Source organism: Sminthopsis crassicaudata, chromosome 1 (genome assembly GCF_048593235.1).
Source record: "Sminthopsis crassicaudata isolate SCR6 chromosome 1, ASM4859323v1, whole genome shotgun sequence".
NCBI lineage: Eukaryota > Metazoa > Chordata > Mammalia > Dasyuromorphia > Dasyuridae > Sminthopsis > Sminthopsis crassicaudata.
The window spans coordinates 98,118,615-98,142,952 of record NC_133617.1 but is presented as its reverse complement, the minus strand read 5'-3'; the positions used below and the strand labels follow the sequence as shown (position 1 = coordinate 98,142,952).

Below are 24,338 nucleotides of genomic sequence, written 5' to 3'. Positions count from 1 at the left end.
AATGAATAAAAAAGTTGAATTCAAGAAGAAGACTATGATCTTATAAAAATTTCTGAGAGTTAGTCAGCTGTGACCCAAGTTTTCATTAGATTAGCCCCTTTTTTTAAAACAGAAGAGTATTCAATGGACAGTGTGTCAGGGTAGCATCATACAGCAAGAAGATAGTCCATCATTGAAATATGCAAAAATTCAAAGATATCATGGAGGAAGATAATTGGGCAGAAATAAAGGGAGGGATAAAAAGAGAAAATAATATATTGGATGGATAACATAGCTCATTCTGAAAGTGTCTTTGTGTAGTAGAAAAGAACTGGAAACTAAAAGGGTGCTCATCAGTTGAAGGATGGCAGAACAAATTATGGCATAAAAATATAATGGAATGCTACTGTGCCATGAAAAATGATAAAGGGTATGGGTTTAGAGAAACCTGGGAAGACTAGCATAAATGGATACAGAGTGAAGGGAGCAGAAGCAGAATAATTTATAATAACAACAAAATTCCCCAAAAAATAGAATAACAAAATTGCAAAAATTTAAAATTTAAAAAATAATCTTACAAAGACAAACAACTTTTAAAGTCCTAAGAACCCTGATTAACACAAAGATCAACCATGATTCTAGGGGACCAATGAGAAAACATGATATACACCTCCTAATAGAATGATACTGGATTAAATATACAGGATGAGACACATTTTGGATATGGGTAATGAAGGCATTTATTTTGCCTCATTATGCATATTTGTTATAAAGATTTTGTTTTCTTTTTGTTATTTTTTGTTTCTTGTGGGGGGATGAATAGGGGAAGATATAAAGAAAGAAAATAAATTCTCAAAAATTTAAAAAAATTAATGAAAAAAAGAATAGGGGAAGATATAAGGAAAGAAAATAAATTCTCAAAAATTTTAAAAAATTAATGAAAAAATTCCTAGGCCAAACAATATCAAATCAATACATGGGCCCCCAGTGAAGTGTCAAGAATTAGGAACTACAGAAAATAAATGTTTGTTAATAGAAAAAATAAATAATTATTAAGCTCATCAGAGCACCTAAGTTTGGAGTTAAATTGTCTAAATTGTTCCCAGCTTTGATATTTACTTGCTCTATGGCTGTGGGTAAGACTCTCAAACTTTATGTACTCAATTTTCTCATCTCATCTCTAGAATGGGTATAATAATATTTTCACTTCTTCACTCACAGATTTACAGTTAAAAATATTTTGTAAACCTTAAAACACTTTGTGATTGTGAGTTAATATAATTAATAAATTGTCTCACAAGGCACAGTTAGTGGTGTCTTGTGTGAGAACAATCTGCAATGATTCTATTCATTGCTTCTGTCCTACTTAGTATTTTCCCTTAAAGGAAAAAAAAGGAAAGAAAGAAAGATTCAGGGCAGAGTGTTCCCTGGCCTAGATCCCTCTGTTTCTAGACACTTGATATGACCCATGTACCTAAGTACTTTGCTCTGAAGCAGTCAGCAAACCTCACACAAATAGGGATGAATTGGTTTTTTCAAGAAATCTATTTTTCCTGCTCCCCAGGATATATAGACCCTGGTATCACTAGATGAGTGAGAGGAAGCACACTTATAACAAAGAGAAGAAAATATCCATTTATAACCATAGGAATAGGAAAATAACCATAGGAGTCTGAGATTAGTTCTTCAGCTGGATTTTAGAAAGGTACAAACAGACCACATCTGGAGAAATGTGTCCATTTCTTCAGTGTCCTCTTTTTTTCCCCTTCCACCATACCTTTTTTTCATTTATGCTGTTTGATGTCTTACTAAGCCATCAAAGTTCAGCTCCAACATTTCCCCCAGGAAGCTTTAATGGATCACAGCTTCCTTTTTGCCTTTACTGGAAACAATCATTTCTTTAGCTGGTAATATCTCTTTATATCTATATAAATCAACAAAGTGTGGAAAATAAACAAAATTTGTCAGGGGTCTATACTCCTATTTGTATTAGTTTATATCTATATCTATATCTATCTATCTACCTATCTATCTATCTATATGTGTGTGTATCTATACCTATAAATATATCTATATCTATATATATATGTATCTGTCTTTCTATCTATTAATTTATTTATCCTCAGTTATTTCCAATAATGAATTAAGCTTCTGGATGTCAGGGGATATATATTATTATTCTTTGGACTTTGCCCTTAGAACCAAGTGCATAAAACCAAGAATTCACACTTACTCACTTACAGATTTGCAAAGAATTTATCTCAAAATAATCTGAAATCTTGGGGAAGGTAACACCTTGCCTTAGGTCATCAGAGGCCTAAGAGTAAGACTAGGTTTGGGAAGGAAAGAGAAGGTGGTACCATGGATTTTCTGCTTTATAATCAGAATAATCAATCAGAATAAAAATGATGAATTTTGATTTTGGAGGAATCCTATACAAAACAGGCTGAATTCAAAGAAGAAATATAATTGAATGTCTATTGAGAATAACCTGAAATGCCTCTGTATGTATTATCAACAGAAAAGGGTGAGAGGACTGGAGCTGACACAAAAATGAAGACTTGGAAGGGACTTGGCCCATCTTTTCTCTTTCTTATTGAAGTCTCCCTTTTCTGGCTGTCTTTGATCACAAAAATCATAAAACTTGTGATCCAAGAGAGAGCTCAGGAATAAAAGGTAACTATCAACTATCTGGAAAAAATTAGAAGTTCTGGGTTCAAATATCAGTTCTGTCATATAATACTTGTGTGTTCTAGGGCATATAATTTCATTTCTGAGACCTTGGACTGCCTCCTCTGTAAAAGGAGAGAATTATACTAGCTAACTTATAAGATCCCTTCCAATTTCAAATACTTCCACAGTCAATACTGACTGTGAAAGCCATAGAAATTTACTAGCAGTTTCCAAGGTAACTATTATCCATAAAAACAAAGAAAACATGAAAAAAGTTCTCATATATTAACTCAAATTAATAAACACTGTCAATCTCATTTTTTGGAAAATAAATTGATTTTATTTTTATAAAAAAATGTTATATATGTCAATATGTAATTGGTTTGCTATTTTAAATGAATTAAATAACTTAAAATTTATCAGTTTAATTTTTAATACAATTAATATTTATAGATATAAGCTGAATATTCAGAAAACTCTTTGTTGGATGTTCTCAGTAATTTTTAAGAATACAAAAGGGTCCTGAGATCAAAATATTTGAAGATCACTTTCTCGTTTTTACATAAGAGTAAAGGACTATTCTTTAATATAACTTAGGTTATCATCGATAGAACTTAGATCTCCTTTTTGTGTCATTTCAGAGATTAGACAATGATTTTCATTGCCATCCATCTGGGCAGAACTATTATCTTGGATGGAAATTAGAGAGAGGCAAATTTCATTTCAACATAAGGAAAGGTAATGATAGCAACAGCTCATATTTACATAATGTTACGATTTATAAAATATTTTCTTCACAATAACCTTGAGATTAGTGATGAAAATATTATTATTTCCATTTTCTAGATAAAGAACTGAGGCTCAGATAGTTAACTATTGGATTATGGTCACAATGATCACAGCTGATACACCCAGGGGTCAAATCCAGTTCTTCTCAATTCAAGTTCAAGGCATTTTCTAGTACAATTCAAGATGTCTAACAAGAAAACAGTAGTTTTCCAAATATGGTCTATAGATTCCTAGAAGTTCCCCAAACCCATTTTCTGAGGGTCTGAAGGATCAAAACTATTTTATAATAATAAGACATTATTATCTTTTTAAATTCAACTTTCTTTTCCAACTAAATATTTGTATGAAGTCACATTTTCTTCATATACTTTAATCAAACAATATAGTAACTGATAAAATGTAAAAATAGATATGACAAGCTCTTAAGCTAGAAATTAAAGAAATTTGCAAAAAAAAATCACTTCTCAATTGTTTTTTGTTTTAGAAAATATATTGATTTTATCTTCTAAAACATGTTGATATATAATTGATTTGTTCATATATAATTTATTTGTTATTTTTAATGAATTAAGTATCTCAAAATTTGTCAGTTTTAATTAATAGTTAATATTTGTAATATTAATTTTTTAAAAGCTGAACATACAACTTCCTGAAACTGGCACTATTCAAACAATGACTTGAATATATTTAAGGAATCATTATCATCATCATCATCATCATCATTATTATCATTAAAATAGCTAGTATTTTTATAGTACTTTAAAGCAGGGGTTCTCAAACTACAGCCCACGGGCCAGATGCAGTTCGCTGAGTGCATTTATGTGGCCCACTGGGTTATGGTAAATAGGCTGAGGGATGGAGACAGAGTGTGAGTTTTTGTTTTTACTATAGTCCGGCCCTCCAACAGTCTGAGGGACAGTGAACTTGCCTCCTATTTAAAAAGTTTGAGGCCCTAAACTAATCTATTTATTTAGTGCTATACCAATCAGACTCCCAAGAAACTATTTTAATGACCTAGAAAAAATAACAACAGAATTAATATGGAACAACAAAAGGTCAAGAATTTCAAGGGAAGTAATGAAAAAAAAAAATAAATGAAGGTGGTCTAGCTGTACCTGATCTAGAACTGTATTATAAAGCAACAGTCACCAAAACAATTTGGTATTAGCTAAGAAATAGATTAGTTGATCAGTGGCATAGGTTAGGTTCATAGGGCAAGATAGTGAATAATAATGGCAATCTAGTGTTTGACAAACCCAAAGATCCCAACTTTTGGGATAAGAATTCATTATTTGACAAAAACTGCTGGGAAAACTGGAAATTAGTATGGCAGAAACTAGGCATGGACCCACATTTAACACCACATACTAAGATAAGATCAAAACGGGTCCAAGATTTAGGCATAAAGAACGAAATCATAAATAAATTGGAGGAACATAGGATGGTTTACCTCTCGGACTTGTGGAGGAGAAAGGAGTTTGTGTCCAAGGGAGAACTAGAGACCATTATTGATCACAAAATAGAAAATTTTGATTACACCAAATTAAAAAGTTTCTGCACAAACAAAACTAATGCAAACAAGATTAGAAGGGAAGTAACACATTGGGAAAACATTTTTACAGTTAAAGGTTCTGATAAAGGCCTCATCTCCAAAATATACAGAGAATTGACTTTAATTTATAAGAAATCAAGCCATTCTCCAATTGATAAATGGTCAAAGGATATGAACAGACAATTTTCAGACGATGAAATTAAAACTATTTCCACTCATATGAAAGAGTGTTCCAAATCACTATTGATCAGAGAAATGCAAATTAAGACAACTCTGAGATATCATTACACACCTGTCAGATTGGCTAAGATGACAGGAACAAATAATGATGAATGTTGGAGGTGCTGTGGGAAAACTGGGACACTGATGCATTGTTGGTGGAGTTATGAAAGGATCCAACCATTCTGGAGAGCAATCTGGAATTATGCCCAAAAAGTTATCAAAATGTGCATACCCTTTGACCCAGCCATACTACTACTGGGCTTATACCCCAAGGAACTACTAGAGAAGGGAAAGGGACCTGTATATGCCAAAATGTTTGTGGTAGCCCTTTTCATAGTGGCTTGAAACTGGAAAATGAATGGATGTCCATCAATTGGAGAATGGTTGGGTAAATTATGGTATATGAATGTTATGGAATATTATTGTTCTGTAAGAAATGACCAACAGGAGAAATACAGAGAGGCTTGGAGAGACTCACATCAACTGATGCTGAGTGAAATGAGCAGAACTAGGGGATCATTATACACTTCAACAATGATACTGTATGAGGATGTATTCTGATGGAAATGGATATCTTCAACATAGAGAAGAGCTAATCCAATTCCAATTGATCAATGATGGACAGAATCAGCTATACCCAGAGAAGGAACACTGGGAAATGAGTGTAAACTGAGAGCATTGTTTTTAGTTGTTGTTGTTGTTGTTTGTTTGTTTGTTTGTTTTGTTTTGTTTTGTTTTGTTTCTCTTCCCAGATCATTTTTACCTTGGGAATACAATCCTTCCTTTGCAACAACAACAACAAAAAATTCGGTTCTGCACATATATATTGTACCTAGGATATATTATAAGATATTTAATATGTATAGGAATGCCTGCCATCTAGGGGGGGTGGAGGGAAGGAGGGGAAAAACTCGGAACAGAAGGGAGTACAAGGGATAATGTTGTAAAAAAAATTTACTTATGCATATGTACTGTCAAAGAAAATGTTATAATTATAAAAATTAATTTTAAAAAAGTAAAAAATAAATAAATAAAAAATAAAAAGTTTGAGGACCACTACTTTAAAGTTTGCAAAACAATCATAGTATGTTAAACTCACTTTATCCTCACAGCTTTAGAAAGGAGGTACTATTAGTGTTATGTTTTTATAGATGAGGAAACTGAGGTTGACAGAGGTTAAATGACTTGAACTGAGTCACACTGCTACCAATTGTCTGAAGCAGGATTTAGACTAAGGCTTTCCTGATGTAGGTCCCATGCTTTAACCATTGTATTACATTTGTGGTTGTTTTACCATTTTTTAGTCGCATCTAACTTTCTGTGACCCCAATTTGGAATTTCCTTGGCAAATATACTGTAGTTGTTTACTATTTCCTTTTCCACCTCATTTTACAGATAAAGAAACTAAAGCAAATAGGGTTATGTGAATTTTTCAGTCACATGGCTAGTAAGTATCTTAAGTCACATTTGAACTCAGGAAGATGAGTCTTCTTGATTCCAGTTTCTACACTCTGTCTACTGTGCACATAGTTGCCCATATTACTAGCTTCCTATTAAGGGATTCCTTTGCTACATCAGTAGTTAAACTAGATGTTCTCTTGAATTACTTCTAACTCAAAATGCAGGTGAAAGCCTCAAGAGATTATCTCCAATTCATTCATGTTAGTGAGGCAAGTGAAGGAAGAAATAGAAAAGTGATTGGCTCAAGGTCAGACATACAGAATTTGAAGCAGAGTCTTCTGATTAAAAAATCCTGCTTTTTTCATCATCTGATTCTGTGCTTTTATGACCCTGATAAAAAGAAAAAGCCTGATCTGGATGGGCTGAGCTAATGTCAAACTGTCCCATTTCAGGCTTCAGAGAGCTGGAGAAGGATGAAGCTGACACACGCCATTTATCCCAAAGTCCCTTCAAGATTTCTGGGTTAGCTATCCATGCCCAATGAAATTGTGTTTGCTCATCCACAGACCATGAAGCGTGGGCTGCATCTGGAGTGAGTGCTGAGTCGAGATGGATATGAAGTCTGAGTAATCACGACAAAGACTAGCCTTGCAGAATCAGCTCAGGGTAAGAAAAAAAAAAAAAAAAACAATCTATCTTCTCTGTTGGGCTGTCAGTAAAGAATTTTTGCTGGAAGTATATCTCCTGTGTTTTGCCCAGGCTGAAGGGGCAGCCAGAAAATGAACTGTTTTCAGAGTTTCAAATACTCTTACTGGTTCTATGGGATTAAGGAAGTAGAAGTGAGTGGGTATGATTCATTTTAGGGAGAGGGAGAGGACTCCTGGATAGAGAAAACTTCCATCAATGTAACATGGCCTCTTGGCTGCAACTTAGAATCTTAAAGTCACCTGAGATCTTAAGAAATTAAATGATAAGGACTCATAGCCAGTGTGTGTCACAGTTGAACTTCGGACAGCTTTCTTTCTACTGTACCACATCTTTCAAATTGCCCCATTACTTCAATATGTGATAGAGCTGCAATTAATGCAAGCTGAGTTTATAAAATATATTCAATTCATCCCCACCCCAACTCCAGATACCTACTAGGTGCAAGATGCTGCATTTAGATATTGAGAAATATAAAAAACAATATGAAGCAATTACAAAATTATGAAGTATAATCTCTTTGTCATCGAGAAAATTATATTCTTCCTGGATGGGAATATGGGAAACACATATACAACCACCAAATGCCAAATATCTGCAAAGTAATTTCAAGAGAAAGAGAGCTCCAATGACTGGAGTGATCAAAAGAGGTTTTATAAAAGTGAAAGCACTTGAGCTGTGCTTTAAATGAAGTTAGAGCTTATAAAAGGTGAAAATGGAGTACATTATAGAAATATAGGATTGTCTATGGGAAGGCCCAGATGTGGAAGAGGAAATTTATTACATGAGAAATAACAAGGAGGGCAGCTTGATTGGAACAATGAATGTGTGAATTTGGGTAATATTAAATAAGTCTAAAAGGGCAAGTGGGGGCCACATTGTGGAGGACTACAAATACTAATTTTGGAATTTAATAACACAATCAACCCTAGAGTGCAGTGTCAGGAGCAGTGGGTGAAAGTTTGAAAGAGGCAAATTTAGCTCTTTGGAAGGAAAAAAAAATTAACAATTACAGTTGCCCCAAAATGGAATGAGCAGCCATTGTATATCTGGTTCCCACTCATTGGAGGTCTTCCAGCAAAGATGGTATGGACTATTTTGTCAGTCATGTAATGGAAATCCTTGTGCAGCTATGGATTACACTAGATGACTGCTGAGGTCCCTCAAATTCTGTGAATTTATGATTCTGTAAAATTGCATAAGGGGAATATTGACTATACCAATAGTATTAAATTCAAAGCATATTGACTTAGAAAACCACAAATTAACATTATCAACATTACATTATATTTTTATCTATTTGTTAAACATTTCCTAATTACATTTTAATCTGGTCCCCAGAATTTCACAGGCCTCTAAAATTTGACATCTTTGAATGCCCTAGACGTAGAATGGTAGATTTGAAGTCATGGAAAGCCTGAGTTACAATCTTGACTTTACTCTTACTAGTTGAACTATTATTATTATATAGTAGGTACATATTAAAGTACTTATGGAATTTAATTAAAATTATCTTCCACAGTTAATGGATGATTTAATTCTGATGTAAAATATCTCACATTCATCTGAAATAATTTTTGAGAGATTCAATTCACTTATATATGAGTCTTTATGACTTTTTGTTGTAATTAACTAGAGAAACATCATTTCCACTTTTTCATTTCTACCAAAGAAATGTCATGTATAAATTCTGATAATTTTTATTTTTAGTGTAAATCTAAACTTTAACCTGCCTTTAGAAAATTGAAATTGAATTAGCCATTAGAAAGGATTATGGGAAAAGTTTAAGAGACAACAAAACTTCAAGGAACTGGATATTGCATTATTCATTATCAGTAGACTGTGATGTGGTGGACTTGGAGTAAGAATAATAGGACCACGCTTGAGATCCACCTCTGTCACTGACTATATAAGGTCTTGGTTATATCACTTTTCTTTCTTGGTCTCAGTTTTCCCTATTTGAAAATTCAGTTCACATCAATAAATATCCTATATGTGTCCAGCATTGGACTATACTCTGGGAAAACAAAAAGAAAAAAAAAAGACAGTGCCTGCCCCTAAGGAGCTTACTCTCTAATAGGAAATTTAAATCACTAATTTGAAAATGAGAAGATTGGCTGAAACATGAGGGTTCAGAGGCAAGAACACTGGTTTTGTATCATATCACTTGGGTTTTTATCAAACTTCTTTTCACTATATCACAATCTCTCTGGACTTCTCTGTCCTTATCTTTAAAGTGATAGGGGTGGACTAAATGATATCTGAGGGTACCTTCTACCCTTAAATCTATCATCCTATAATTTCAAGTGTGCCTTTCATCTATAATAATATATTAAGTATATGCCTAGGACATATACTTGTCCTTGTAGTTAAACTCTTTTAGACTTCAATGTTATAGAAATAGTTGGATTGGCCCTCTGCTGAACTGGGAACTTTCCATTTTTGGAGAAGAGTTAGGCCACCAACCCATAAATGAAAGGGTTACCTTCCATAACATACCCAAAAAGTAGCCATGTAATTTCTTCTTGAAGCCATGAAAGAAACAAATGTCTTAGGCCTTTGTCTGAGATGAGGAATCAGGGCTGGGTTACTTACTTTGAAGGTGAGTTAATCTTATTGAAATATGAACTATTAGTTGGAGATAGAGCCTGACTCTTAGTGATTAGGGACAATTAACAGTGATGGACTGAAGGAAGTAACCTTCTGAAGAAAAAGAAATAGATTCTAAACACTGATCTGAGAACCAACTAATCAATATTTATTAAACACTCTATGCATTGTGCTAAGTACTAGGAATATTAAAGAAATGAAAAAATGAAAAAGATCCCACACTCAAAATACCTGCATTTCAATGGGAGAAGCAACACATACATAACCAGGCACATACAAGATACATAAAATGGATAAAATCACATTGAGGGGCAGGCAGAGGTAGTGGCATATAGGGGTAACCAGGGAGAGCCTCCATAAAAGATGACATTTGAGCTGAGCTTTGAAGAAAGAGAAAAGTCAATATAAAGTCAAAGCAAATTTCAAGGAAGCCACTAAATCTCAATGTTTGATGGCAAGTAGCAAAGGCATCTTTTGCAGTGGACTTAAAAATTCAAAGAAGTCCAACATGGAGTCAAGGAAATCACATCACAAAGTTTGTACTTTGTTTCAAGATTTGTTTCAAGCCACTATGGTGGGAGCTTAGTCTTTGTTAGGAAAGGTTGCCCCTGTTCTAGATCCCATTTCTTTCTTCTGCCTAGCCCACACCTTCCTCTTGCTCTTTTCTGAAATCTCCCATGCCTGAAAATCTCTATGTCTCATCATGCACAGAGGAGTCTTGTTAACTACTCTTCATCATTTCAAAACCACTGACATCATCCATGCCAATCAAATATGCTTTAGTGAGATACTGATCTCTCCTCTAAAACCTGACTTTTTTCTTTTCTCAGGAAGTCCTCTTATGCTTTGCTGTTTCAATGTGTTGTCAGCCTGCTGACTTGGTTTAGAGATTCTAGTCGACTATTTGAGTAGAAGAGGCAGATAGGTTTCAGTTTGCTATTCTAGTGCTAAGTCTAACAATTTTCCCTAGTATGGAGAAGACAAGACCTCAGATATATGCCACATGAATTAGGAAGAATTATGAAGAACAAGAAATCTGATTATCTCAAGGTCAAGGAACATTGTATCTCCACTGGAGTATCAATGAATATTTTTCCTTCTCCTCTGTGCCAAATCTGACTATGTATATCTGAGGTCCAATGACAATCTTAATTGAATCATTTTCTTAATGTTCCTGTCACCTATTTCCCTACATTCCTTAGTTTTTAAGCCTTTCCTTGTGTGAATTAAATCTTATCAAAATAAAGACCTGATACCTTAAGCATCATCCAAAATCTCCGAATTACGTTCCAAAGCTTTCTTTCTCCCTGCTTCTAATTTTTTTACTGTCTTCTTGTTTTTTCTTCTTACCCTCTTATTGCTCTTCCTTTTTTTCTATTTCATCTACAAATGCCTTAACTCTTTAAAAAACCTTTAAGTTTCTAGTGAAAAAGAATTGTATTTTATATTCCATTGCTTTTCCTTGCTACCTAACAGTTCAATTGTATCTAGTAGCTATCCATTCAATATGTCTTCTTTGAGTACATGACTAGAAGAATAAATGAATATAATCATTCAACTATTTTTGCACAAGCTAAGAGTTGTCACATCAAAACCATATTTTCCCAAGTTATTGATGCGTGTCTCAGGCAAGACATCACTAAAAGTCAATACTGGTCGTATCTATTATTTCCCATTCATCAACCAGCTTCATCATCAAACAAGTTGTTTCCAATACAGCATTTTGACCTTCAAAACTCTGTATAAGCCACCATATTCACACAGAAACTTACTCTACAGGCTGTAGAACCAGAAGATACTTTCAAAATGTAATCCAACCAGTAAGGAAACTGATACCCAGAGAAATTAAGAGCCTAATATCACTAAGGTGGATTAGCAAATAGCAGAGCCCAAACTCAAACCCATATTTGCAAATTCAAAAATGCAGGAGGGCTCTTTTCACTGCAGAATTGTATTTAATTCTGTTTCTGGGAATCCAAAACTGGATTTAATAAATAATCAAAGACAACTGTGATAAAGGGATGGAGACAATGCCCCAGGTTAGTAACCCTGGAATATACCTATGTAAAAGATCTTTAACCAGATTTATTTATTCCCCAATAGCTAAAATGTTGAAATAAAAAGCTGTTTATTTCCCAAATCCTAAAGATGTATGAAACTCTTATGAAAGCTCATAGATGTGAATATATATACATGCACTTTTAATTTATCATTCCTCTATAGTTAAAAATCTATAATGGATTTCTAGATTCTAGTGTGTCCAATTTAAACTTCTTAGCCTGGTATTGAAAATCTTCTAGGATTGGGAGCCCAATCCACTGTTTAATGTAAGGTATTATTAACTAAAGGGATGACCCTCTACTTACCTCATATTCCATTCAGATTTATCCCATCACTTCATTTTTCTCCCACTGCCCCTCCCATTACCATATATATCAGTTTTTTTTCTAACCTCCCCACCATTACTAATTTTGTGTCCCAGCCGATAGCACCTTGATTCTCTTTTATCCCCTCTCCATATCATATTCACCTTCAAGACCCAACTCAAGTCTGACCTCTTCCATTAAGCCTTCCCCAAATATTCCAATTCTAAATAATTTCTCCCTTCTGTGATCTCCCCTGAACTCCAATTATGTGAGCCATCCAACTTATTTCTTAATTATATGCTCTTTTGTATAGCTGGAAGGGCTAGAACAGATTATAAGGGTATGGATTCAAAGGTATGAATCATGTAACACACAGCACAGTATTAGACACACAGCAAGTTGATTTATCTCACACCCCTACACTGATATTGGTTACAAAATGTGATCAGTTCTGTGGTGGCAATAGGACATGACTTAGCACGACTCATCCCCATGTAGGAGAAAAAAATGAGCTCAAAATACATATTGTATATACCATGGGATCTTGGGCCTTTTTTTGCATTACACATTTAGATAATTATATTAACTCAGTAATTAATGTACTCAATTTACTGCTAGGAAACAGAAGAAAACTTGGTACAATTAAATCAGTGACTGGGCATTATTTACTCAGTTTCACATCATTTATACATAATCATAATGCTTCTCCCTTTTTACTTTTCCTCTTACAGATTCATTTATGCATTCAACAAATATTCATTAAGAATTTATTATGAACAAAAGTTCCTACACTGGGTGTTTAGATGTATGAGATTAGAAATGATTAGGGGAAATATCTCAAGGAATTTATGGGAGAGATAATATATATATATATATATATATATATATATATATATATATATATAAAATGTATTTTGAGTTATAAGTATTTGAATATGTATATGTATATATTCAAATACTTATAACTCAAAATAGAATATCTGTGTTCCAGGAATGGTACTGATACCCAAACCAGGTAGGTTGAAAATGAAGAAAGAAAACTATAGACCAATCTCCCTAATGAATATTGAGGCTAAAATCTTAAATAAGATATTAGCAAAAAGACTACAGAAAATCATCCCCAGGATAATACATCATGATCAAGTAGGATTTATACCAGGAATGCAGAACTGGTTCAATATTAAGGAAACTATAGGTATAATTGGCCATATTAATAACCAAATTTATAAAAAAAATATGATCATCTAAATAGATGCAGAAAAAGCATTTGATAAAATCCAACATCCATTCCTATTAAAAACACTTGAGAGTATAGGAATAAATGGACTTTTCTTTAAAATAATCAGTAACATCTATTTAAAACCATCAGTAAGCATCATATGTAATGGGGATAAACTGCAACCATTCCCAATAAGATCAGGAGTGAAACAAGGTTGCCCACTATCACCATTACTATTCAATATTGTATTAGAAATGATAGCTTTGGCAATAAGAGTGGAGAAAGAGATTAAAGGAATTAGAATAGGTAATGAGGAAATCAAATTATCACTCTTTGCTGATGATATGATGTTATACTTAGAGAACTCCTAAGATTCTACTAAAAAGCTATTAGAAATAATCCACATCTTTAGCAAAGTTGCAGGATACAAAATAAACCCATATAAATCATCAGCATTCTTATATGTCACTAACAAAATTCAACAGTTAGAGTTACAAAGAGAAATTCCATTTAAAGTAATTTCCTGTAGTATAAAATATTTAGGAATCTATCTGCTAAGGGAAAATCATAAACTGTATGAGTAAAACTACAAAACACTTTCCACACAAATTAAGTCTGATCTAACCAATTGGAAAAGTATTAAATGCTCTTGGATAGGGCGAGCAAATATAATAAAGATGACAATACTACCTAAAGTAATCTATTTATTTAGCGCTATACCAATCAGACTCCCAAAAACTATTTTAATGACCTAGAAAAAAATAGCAAAGTTCATATAGAAAAACAAAATGTCAAGAATTTCAAGGGAATTAATGAAAAAAAAATCAAATATAGGTAGCCTAGTTATACCGGATCTAAAATTATATTATAAAGTAGTGGTTACCAAAACCATTTGGTATTGGCTAAGAAATAGACTAGTTGGAAATAAACTAGTGGAATAGGTTAAGTCCAAAGCACAAAATAATCAATAACTTTAATAATCTAGTGTTTGACAAACCCAAGGACCCCAGCTTTTGGAATAAGAACTCAATGTTTGACAAAAATTGCTGGGAAAATTGGAAATTAATATGACATTAACTAGACATTGACCCACACTTAACACTGTACACCAAAATCAGGTCAAAATGAGTTCATGACCTAGGCATAAAGAATGATATTATAAATAAATTAGAGGAACATAGGATAGTTTACCTCTCAGACCTATGGAAGAGGAATGAATTTATGTCCAAAGAAGAACTAGAGGTCATTATTGATCACAAAGTAGAAAACTTTGATTATATCAAATTGAAAAGTTTTTGTACAAACAAAATTAATGCAGATCAGATTAGAAGGGAAACAATAAACTGGGAAAACATTTTTGCAGTCAAACGTTCCTATAAAGGCCTCATTTCCAAAATATATAGAGAATTGACTCTAACTTATAAGAAATCAAGCCATTCTCCAATTGATAAATGGTCAAAGGACATGAACAGACAATTCTCAGATATAGAAATTGAAACTATTTCTAGCTGTATGAAAAGATGCTCCAAGTTATTATTAATCAGAAAAATGCAAATTAAGATATCTCTGAAATACCACTACACACCTGTCAGATTGGCTAGAGTGACAGGAAAAGATAATGCACAATGTTGGAGAGGATGTGAGAAAACAGGGACACTGATACATTTTTGGTGGAATTGTAAATGCATCCAGACATTCTGGAGAGCAATTTGGAACTATGCTCAAAAAGTTATCAAATGGGCATACCCTTTGATCCAGCAGTATTACTACTGGGCTTATATCCCAAAGAGATCTTAAAGAAGGGAAAGGGACCAGTATGTGCAAGAGTGTTTGTGGCAGCGCTCCAGAAACTGGAAACTAAGTGGATGCCTGTCAATTGGAGAATGGCTGAATAAATTGTTGTATATGAATATTATGGAATGTTATTGTTCTGTAAGAAATGACCAACAGGATGATTTCAGAAAGGCCTGGGGAGACTTACATGAACTGATGCTGAGTGAAATGAGCAGGGCCAGGAGATCATTATATACTTCAACAACAATACTATATGATGATCAATTCTGATGGATGTGGCCATCTTCAACAATGAGATGAACCAAATCAGTTCCAATAGAGCAATAATGAACTGAACCAGCTACACCCAGAGAAAGAACTCTGGGAAAGGACTATGAACCACTACATAGAATTCACAATCCTTCTATTTTTGTCCGCCTGCATTTTTTATTTCCTTCATAGGCTAATTGTACACTATTTCAAAGTCCGATTTTTTTTTTGTACAGCAAAACAACTGTTTGGACATGTAGACATATATTGTATTTAATTTGTACTTTAACATATTTAACATGTATTGATCAATCTGCCATCTGGGAGGAGGGGAAGGAGGGGAAAAAATAGAACAAAAGGTTTGGCAATTGTCAATGTTGTAAAATTACCCATGCATATATCTGGTAATTAAAAACTATTTTTAAAAATCCTTATATACTTAGATAAAAATTTTAGGGTCCATTTTTTTAAAATTTAAAACATTTTGAAAATTATGTTATAATAAATCTGTTCTTTTGTAATACCAAAAAAAAGAATATCCTTGTTCTAGGAGACGTTCATACTCAATTCTTGGAAAGCTCTAAGATAAGAGAGATGATTTTTGAATGATGGGAATCAGAGAAAATATTTTGGAGGATGCAAGGGATGTTTTTAAAGGTGGATATGTTGGAGATGAATATTATAGCAAGAGAAAATGTCATAAACAAGGGTGAAAATGCCTGGTTCCAAAAACTTAGCTCATTGCATATGTCACCTGAAACAAATTCCTTTACCTTTCTGGACTTCAATTTCTTCATCTGGAAAATGGGAGTAAGTTGGACACTTTAATTCTAAAATCCTCTTCAGCTTAACCATTCTAATTCTGTGCGTATATTAAATTACAAAGGAGAAATCCCAAGCTCTTCTCTACTACCTTTCTCACTCAATCTAAGCTTGACATTTTGGGGGAGGTGGGGATCTCTCCTGCCTTGACTGATATTACTGGAGTCAAAGGACTAGAGTTGTCATTGAGGTTTACTATGTGCATGACTTTGGACAAATAATCCAATCTCTCTGAACCTCAATTTCCTCAACTATAAAATGGAGAGATGAACTAGATGATCATATCTAGATTTATGATCTTATTTACTCAGTCCTTTCTCCTTCTGTCCTTCTTGTACTCCTTTGCTTCCGTGCTCATTATTAATTCCATGCTCTGTCACTTTATTGTTTTAGTAGCAAATAATGAAATGCCACATCTTCAGGGAATCCTTTTCTCATGTTTGCCACCCTAATAACATCTTCCCTTTCTCCTTTTACGAAACTTAGCTTCACATGTCTCTGAGGTATCTGCCATTTAACATTGTGAAATACAGTTTTTTGATGGTTGGCTTTTTTTTTATATATGAACTGCACACGGATAGTGCAGGGATTGGATCTTCTCTACATATTTTATCTTTTTCAATGATTTATACATTGCTGTATACAGCACATGCTTAATTCAATATTTTGAAATGAATCAATGAAGCAGTCAAATTTTCTGGTACTCATTTTATGTGAAAGAGAATGGTATGAGATAAGGCTACAAGGTAAAATGAGGCCAGATTTCTCAGGGCTGTAATTATGTAAGGCTAAAGAGTTTAGATGGTTCTGTAAGCAATGAGGAACCATTGGAGGGTTTTAATCAGGCAAATTAATGACATAATCAGATCTTTTCTCTAGCAAAATTATTCAGATATTGAGCTTTGGCTATATTGTAGAAAATAGAGACTACAGATGCAGAAAAATCAGGTGATTACTATAATGCTGGGCAATAATAAAACTTTAATAGGTATTTGTTAACTGACTATTACAATAATCCAGACAAAAAAGTGATGCGGTTCTGAACTATAGATTGGTGACAGTGAGGATGGAAATAGGAAGGTGTTGGGCAAGAGGACTAGGGTCTGTTTCATCATCATATTCCCAAACCTGCCTCTCTTTTCAAACCACTTTCTCTTTCAAGCTTTTTTCTAGTATTCTTCCTTTGAGAAAATGTCAGCAAACATATATATATATATATATATACATATACATATACACATACATACATATATATGTGTGTAGAGATACACATACACAGACATATATTTATACAAATATATAATATATGTAAATTTTGTGCATATATATACATATATGCTTATGTATATATATGCACAAATTTTACATATATTATATATACATATGTATATGTATATATAATACTCTGTGCTAGGCATCAAAAATACAATGAATGGGGGGGGGGGAAGTCCTATCAATCACACTGTACAGTCAGCTACCTATTCTTGTATGTTACACTAATCTTGAGCATGATTTCACCTGCAAAGTCTTTCTCACTGAGCAAGATAAGATAATATGCAAATAACTATATACATAAAAGTCAAATCAGCAAGCATTTATTAAACACCTACTATGTACAAGGAACTCTGATAAGTATTGTACATAGGATTAGAACAGAAGGCATTTCAAAATGTCTGGATGTTTCCATGAGGATTTCTGGAAATGGCCATTTCAAGAAAATTTCCCTTATCAGCTCATTCAACCAACAGACTTTGTCAAATGTTTTCTTCAAAATAACCCAGCTGCAATGCAGATGCATTCTGTAATGTCTGCTCAGTGAGGAAGACCTTGCAATACTATATAATGAGTTGCCAGGATTGATGAGGTCAAGAGCACAAAGAGATGAGGGAAGAAGTCTGTCTCCTTATCATCCTTCAGTGAAACCATGCTCAAGACTTGTGACATACAAGAAGAATAGGTAGCTAACTGTACAGTTTGATTGATGGGAACACCAAAACTGCCTGCTTGCCAAATATCTCCAAGAAACTCTGGTATGTTGCCCAAAATTCTCTCATTTATGTTAGACCTTTTATCAGCCATCACTTTCTCTGGGCCTCAGTGGCTTCAATAAACTTGAAGGGTTATTTTAGTTCAAACAAAGCACAATCCTGAAGAGGCAGTTATTGTTTTGGGTGGATGAGTAAACTGAGGCTTGATGGTAGAATGTAAAGAACACTGAATCAGAGTAAAGAGACAAGGGTTCTAGACGCAATTATTCTGCTAATTAACTTGCTATGTGATATTAGGCAAGCTACTTCACTTATATGTCTCATCATTGGTAAAATCAAGGACAGATGATTTTTAAAATAATTTTAGCCTTAATACTGTAAAATTCTATAGAGATTTTCTAGTTGCCAACATAGAAACTTTGTAAGTTCTGAGAATTTTATTTTTGAAAAAATAGAAAAAAGAGGGTAATTGTGATAAACTAAGTGAAATACAGAGGTAAAATGAGAAGTAGACAGAGGTCTATGGTTGGGATATGTTATATCTAGCCGGGACTTCAGAATATATGTAGCTAGAATATAGAATTATAGAACCAAGAATGCAAAAATGGAGACTATTTTACCTAGTCCTTTCATTTTCTAGTTGAGAAATTTAGAGGTAAGGAAATTGCAGTCCAGGTAATTAAATAACTCATCCAAGCTGCTATAGCTTAGGAAATAACAGATACAAGGTTTGAACTGAGGTCAAAATAGATAGGACTCCTTATCTAACTTATCAGATGTTGTAAATCACTGAATCGGTTAGTTGTAGAGGGAGCTATTAACCCATGCCAGACTCAGCATGTCTCTCATAAAATAGATTTTCTGGTTAGTATATAGGTCACCTGGCATAGCAGACTCGTCATTCCCCAAGGGCTACTGAATCAATTGAACCTTTGGTAACACTTGTCTCACGTTCCAGTCAATAGTCCATTAATGCACAATGCAGGACATACTGGATTTATCACCTGAATAGATGATCATGTCGCAGCATATCAGGGGCTCCTAAGGGGTTATGATTTCTCATTAGGATGCCCAAGAGACGCCAAGCCCTGGTTGAGAGCATAGCATTTACACAGCCACTTAACATACAGTAGAAGTCTGACCATTTAGTGATTTGTATCTCCCATCCTCCTTACTTCTTCTCAGAAACAAATGGAAATCATTCTGTCAGAAGCAGTGGGAACAGAACAATCTACAATACCTGGGAAGATTTAGAGAGGAAACTGACAAGGAAAGGCATTACAGCATCCCTATTGCTTCTTAATACCAAGCCTAGAGAATAGGCTCAAGTCATGTCAGCCTCATAGCGGGGCACTAGGAACTTATAGAACTTCAAAGGCTGCCTGACCAAGGAGTGGAAAATTGAGACTGTGAAAGGTGACTCAATGGGATGAATCACTCTAGTGTCTATCATTCATAGGAGCAGCATTGAGAGCTAGAAGGGACCTTAGATATTATTTAACCCAGAGGTTTTCCACTTTAGAAGGTCCATGAAATTGAAGAGGAAAAAATTTCATATTTATCTTAACATAATTAGTTTCCTTTGTATTTTACTTTATGCATTTAAAAATACTCTGAGAATTGGTTCATAGGTTTTGCTGAAATGCCAAAAGAGGCTTTTTTTTAAACCACAAAATAAAGTGATCTAACCCAGACCCATCATTAATACAGATAAGGGGCCTGGGACTCACAGGGGAAATGCCATAGGTAGTAAGGAGCAGAGCCAGGATTCAAAATTAGCTCTATTGACTTAAAATCTCTGCCAAGATGTCATCTCTCCCAAGGTCAATGGCAACCCAAAACTAAAATTCAAGATTTTTATGCCCTATTTCAATAACACACTATCCCCAAAACACACTTACTTTGTGTGGTTAGTTAAGAGTTAAAGTAGAGACTTTACCTCTCTTGCAGGGTCCCAACCACCACATTGGAATGGCTAGGGAATGCCTTGCCTCCATCTAACTTTCTAGCAGGTGGGTATGCTCTTCCTAAATCACTTTATAAATTACACAATGCTATTTAAATATGTCATTATTATCACACATTAGAATGTTACAGAAAGAGAACCCTCAAAAGCAGAGCTCATCCAAAGCAGATCTGCCAGAGCAGAATTTAGTAAAAACAGAATTAGAAACAAAATTTTGCAAAACATTTGCCAAGCAAGAAACTCATTTCATGCTCATCAGACTTTTACCATCTTTTACTCACGCTCCCTCCCCCCAAAAGTATATACAATATTATTTTCAAAGCAATTAAATTTGCAAGAATATGCAGTTATCTTGGGAATGACATTGGGAATGAGCTGGGTGAGATGGACCAAAGTGGGACAAGGGCAAATGATAAAAAGGAAGATTCAAATGCTTCCTCTAAGATTATTTCATCGACCTCTCTACTTCAAGGAAAGATTGTTCCTTAAAGGTCCCACCTGAAAGATTTTCTGAGGCATAAAACTGTCAAGAGGTCTTCAGACAGAGTCTTGTAGGTTTCATAGATCTAGAACTAGAAGGGATCTCGGATACAAGCTCAGTGTCTCAGTCAATGCCTCACTAAAATTCAGCTCACATATCCAATCTCTTGTTGTCTTATGTTTCTATCTCCCCTTCTCTCCACTCATACTACTTTTACTCTGGTCTAGAACCTTATTATCTCAAGCCTGAGCTATAGCAATATTTTTTCTGATTGGCCACTCTATTTTATCCTAATCCATTCTCCATTCAGCTATTAAAATAATTTTCCTAAAAAAAACACCAGTATGGTCATATTACCTCTCTTGCCTTTCTCAATAAACTCATGTGACTCCTTTATACCTCCAGGATCAAATATAAGATAATCCATTTAACATTTAAAGTCCTTCACAACCTGATGTTCTCTTACCTTTGCAGCCTTTCTATGCTTTGTGCATACACTCTACCTTACCATCAAGCTACACTGACCTTACTGTATCCAGAATGCAAGATTCCATCTCCCAATCCATGTCTTTTTTTTATTTAAGGTTTTATTTTCCTCCAGTTACAAGTAAAAAAAATTATCATTGTTTTTCAAAATTTTAGTTCAAAAATTTCTCCCTCCCCTTTCTTCCTCCTCCTCATTGAGAAGACAAACAATTGGACATAAGCTATACGTGTAAAATCATATATGTCTTTCTCTTCTTGCTTCTGCTTCCTGGCTTCCTTCAACACTTAGCTCAAATCTTACCTATAGCAGGTCTTTCCTAGTCCTTTTTTGTCCCTCCCCTAATCATCATGCCTTCTCTTTGATACTACTTTCCACTTACCCTCATTCATATATTGTGTTCACATAGTTATTTTCATGTTTTCTCCTCCATGAGGAGACAGGGAATATGTTTTTGCCTTTCTTTGTATCCCCAGTGCTTAGCATATAGTAAGAGCTTAATAAATGTTTGTTGACTGACAACAGTCAACACCAAAGAAAGTAATATAGTCACCAACAAAGAAGTAATATAGTCCAAAGCTTCTTAAACTGTGGGTTGTGACCGCATATAGAGTCTTTTAACTGAATGTGACGGTCATGAAATTATGACATTATCAGCAAGTGATTTTATATACACTTATATACTTAGGGTCATATGAAAATTTCTTAGAGGTCAGAGGTGGAAATATTTAAGAAACTCTGATCTAATGCAACTTCATTTTACAGATATGGAAAGTGAAGCCCAGAAAAAAAAATGATGTGCCCAAGTCACACTGGCAATAAGTGACAAAAGTGGAATTTGATCCCAAGTCCTTCAATCCCAAATCTATTGCTCTTTTCTATTGAATTGTTCTTTCTTTCAAAGCCATAAGGACTTTGACCTAGGATGCTGGCAGCAGGATCATCTCTATGATATATTTCAAATCCTCAGTAAGTCACTACCCATAAAAACTCCCCAATTTACCCTCTGGAACAATTTTTCCCTCAATTATTAGTCATATTATCTTCATCATCATCTTCTTTCTCATCCTCAATGACAAAAACAGTCACGTTTTTCATCCAAATAATTTAACCAAAGAAACTCCATAAAATGAACTACCCAAGTCTTATACATCATCCTTCAGGCATAGGACTCCAGGGAACTCTGCATAATTTAGAATCTAACCAGTTAGACCTAATGTAGTGCAGCAGAAGTCCTGGAATCTGCGTCAGGAGATCTGAGAACAAATATCATTTCAAAACTTGTTAGATATGTAATTAATTACAAACAAATAAATCAATTATTTTTCTGCTTTGTGAAAAAATTGAGTTATTAATACTAATTAATATTAATTTTCTGAATATTAGTATTATAATAATTTAGACTATCCAGTCTCCAACTTGTACTCTAAGGTATAATTTAGACTATCTTCCTCAAGCCATTGAGGCACAGTTTCATTAGGTTTGCCCCCAAAAGGTAGCTTAAGATGAAGATGCAAATAAATTCAGTAAAGGTTTAGGAAAACACCACAGATGAGAAATATTTAATGAGTAATATTGGGGAAAGGGTGAAAATCACTAACTTTTTCATTTTGGATGATTGAGGGCAAACTCTTCCTTTTTTGCTGCTAACACAAAAAGAATACTATGGTTGATGCAATCTGTAGGTAAAATGGCAAAATTAGAGACATTTATCTCTGGATGTTCCCCTCTCCCCCCCCCCTGCCCCAGAGTGTCTAAATTTTTTTAATTAATTCTTTCTTCCCCCCTAAGTTGCCTAGAACCTTTATAGGTGTCCTTGGTGGTCCAGAGTCTTCCACCAGGCAAGACTTCTTAATTTTTTTCTACTTGTAACCCTTTTTTACCTGAGAAATTTTTATACAATCTCAAGTATATAGGTATATAAAATAAGTATACAAATCAAACATTTACTACTATGGTACATCCTTTATTTTCCAGTATCCCACACTCACACCTTTCCTGGTTCTTTCCCTAGTCAACAAGCAATTATTAAGCACCTAGTATGCCTACTAAGTGATGGAAATATAATAAAGATAAACATGAAGTTGCCTTGTTCTTAAGGGAGTCTGCCCCATTTCTTAGAATAGCTGCTTAATTCATTCAACATACTAATTTAAGACAAACCGTCCTTAAATACTATTACATGATAATAGTCAATACAGTATCCCCTTCAAGATTATATGTGCTTTTTTTTCCCTGAGGCAATTGGGATTAAGTGACTTGCCCAGGATCACACAGCTAGGAAGTGTTAAGTGTCTGAGACCAGATTTGAACTCAAGTCCTCCTGAATTCAAGGCTGGTGCTCTATCCACTGCACCACCTAGCTGCCCCATGATATGTGCTTTTTAATATGGGTCTTCATTGCCCAGGACAGGCAGTGTAGCATGATGTACAGAGAATTGTTTTTGGAACCAAGAAGACTGGCTCTGTGGTCACAGACAACCTGTTTAATCTCTTGATTATATAATAATACCAAGTATATATAAGGTGCTTTGAAGTTAGTAAAGTGCTTCATACATCTGAAATCATTCTAGGCAACTCTTAAAAAGTGTAAGTCACAGAGAAGGTATCAACCTGTAGCAGTAAAAATCTTCGACTTTCCTCAGTTGGAGGTCTTCCCATACCAAAGAAATCACAAATTTAGTCCAAATCCCATTATCTGTCTTCATTGCCTTAGCCCAAAGAACTAAGTGATGTGAGAATTACATTCACAAAAGCAATCTGATGAGAGAGATATTTTTAGCCTGAATGACCAATGTTATCTTGGTAATTAATTGATCAATAGAAGTGTTATATGGTAGAAAAGTACTGTATGTCTAGCCAAAAAGCCTGGGTTAAAGCCCCAGCTCCACTAACTATCTGCTGTATGATTTAAACCATTTAACCTCACCCCTCTGCATCTCAGTTTCCTCATCTGGCAAATTGTTCCTTCGCATCTTATCTCATGAGTTTGTGAAAATCAAATAAAAGAAATGATGTAAAAGTACTTATGACCCACT

The 24,338-nt window shown here is 34.3% G+C and overlaps 1 protein-coding gene across 3 annotated transcripts in view; it reads right to left on the bottom strand.

Annotated features, from left to right (window-relative positions):
• The window catches only part of KCNQ3 (potassium voltage-gated channel subfamily Q member 3), a 431,416-nt gene that overhangs the window by 228,109 nt on the left and 178,969 nt on the right, over positions 1-24,338 (bottom strand). The gene's annotated exons all lie outside the window — the stretch shown is intronic.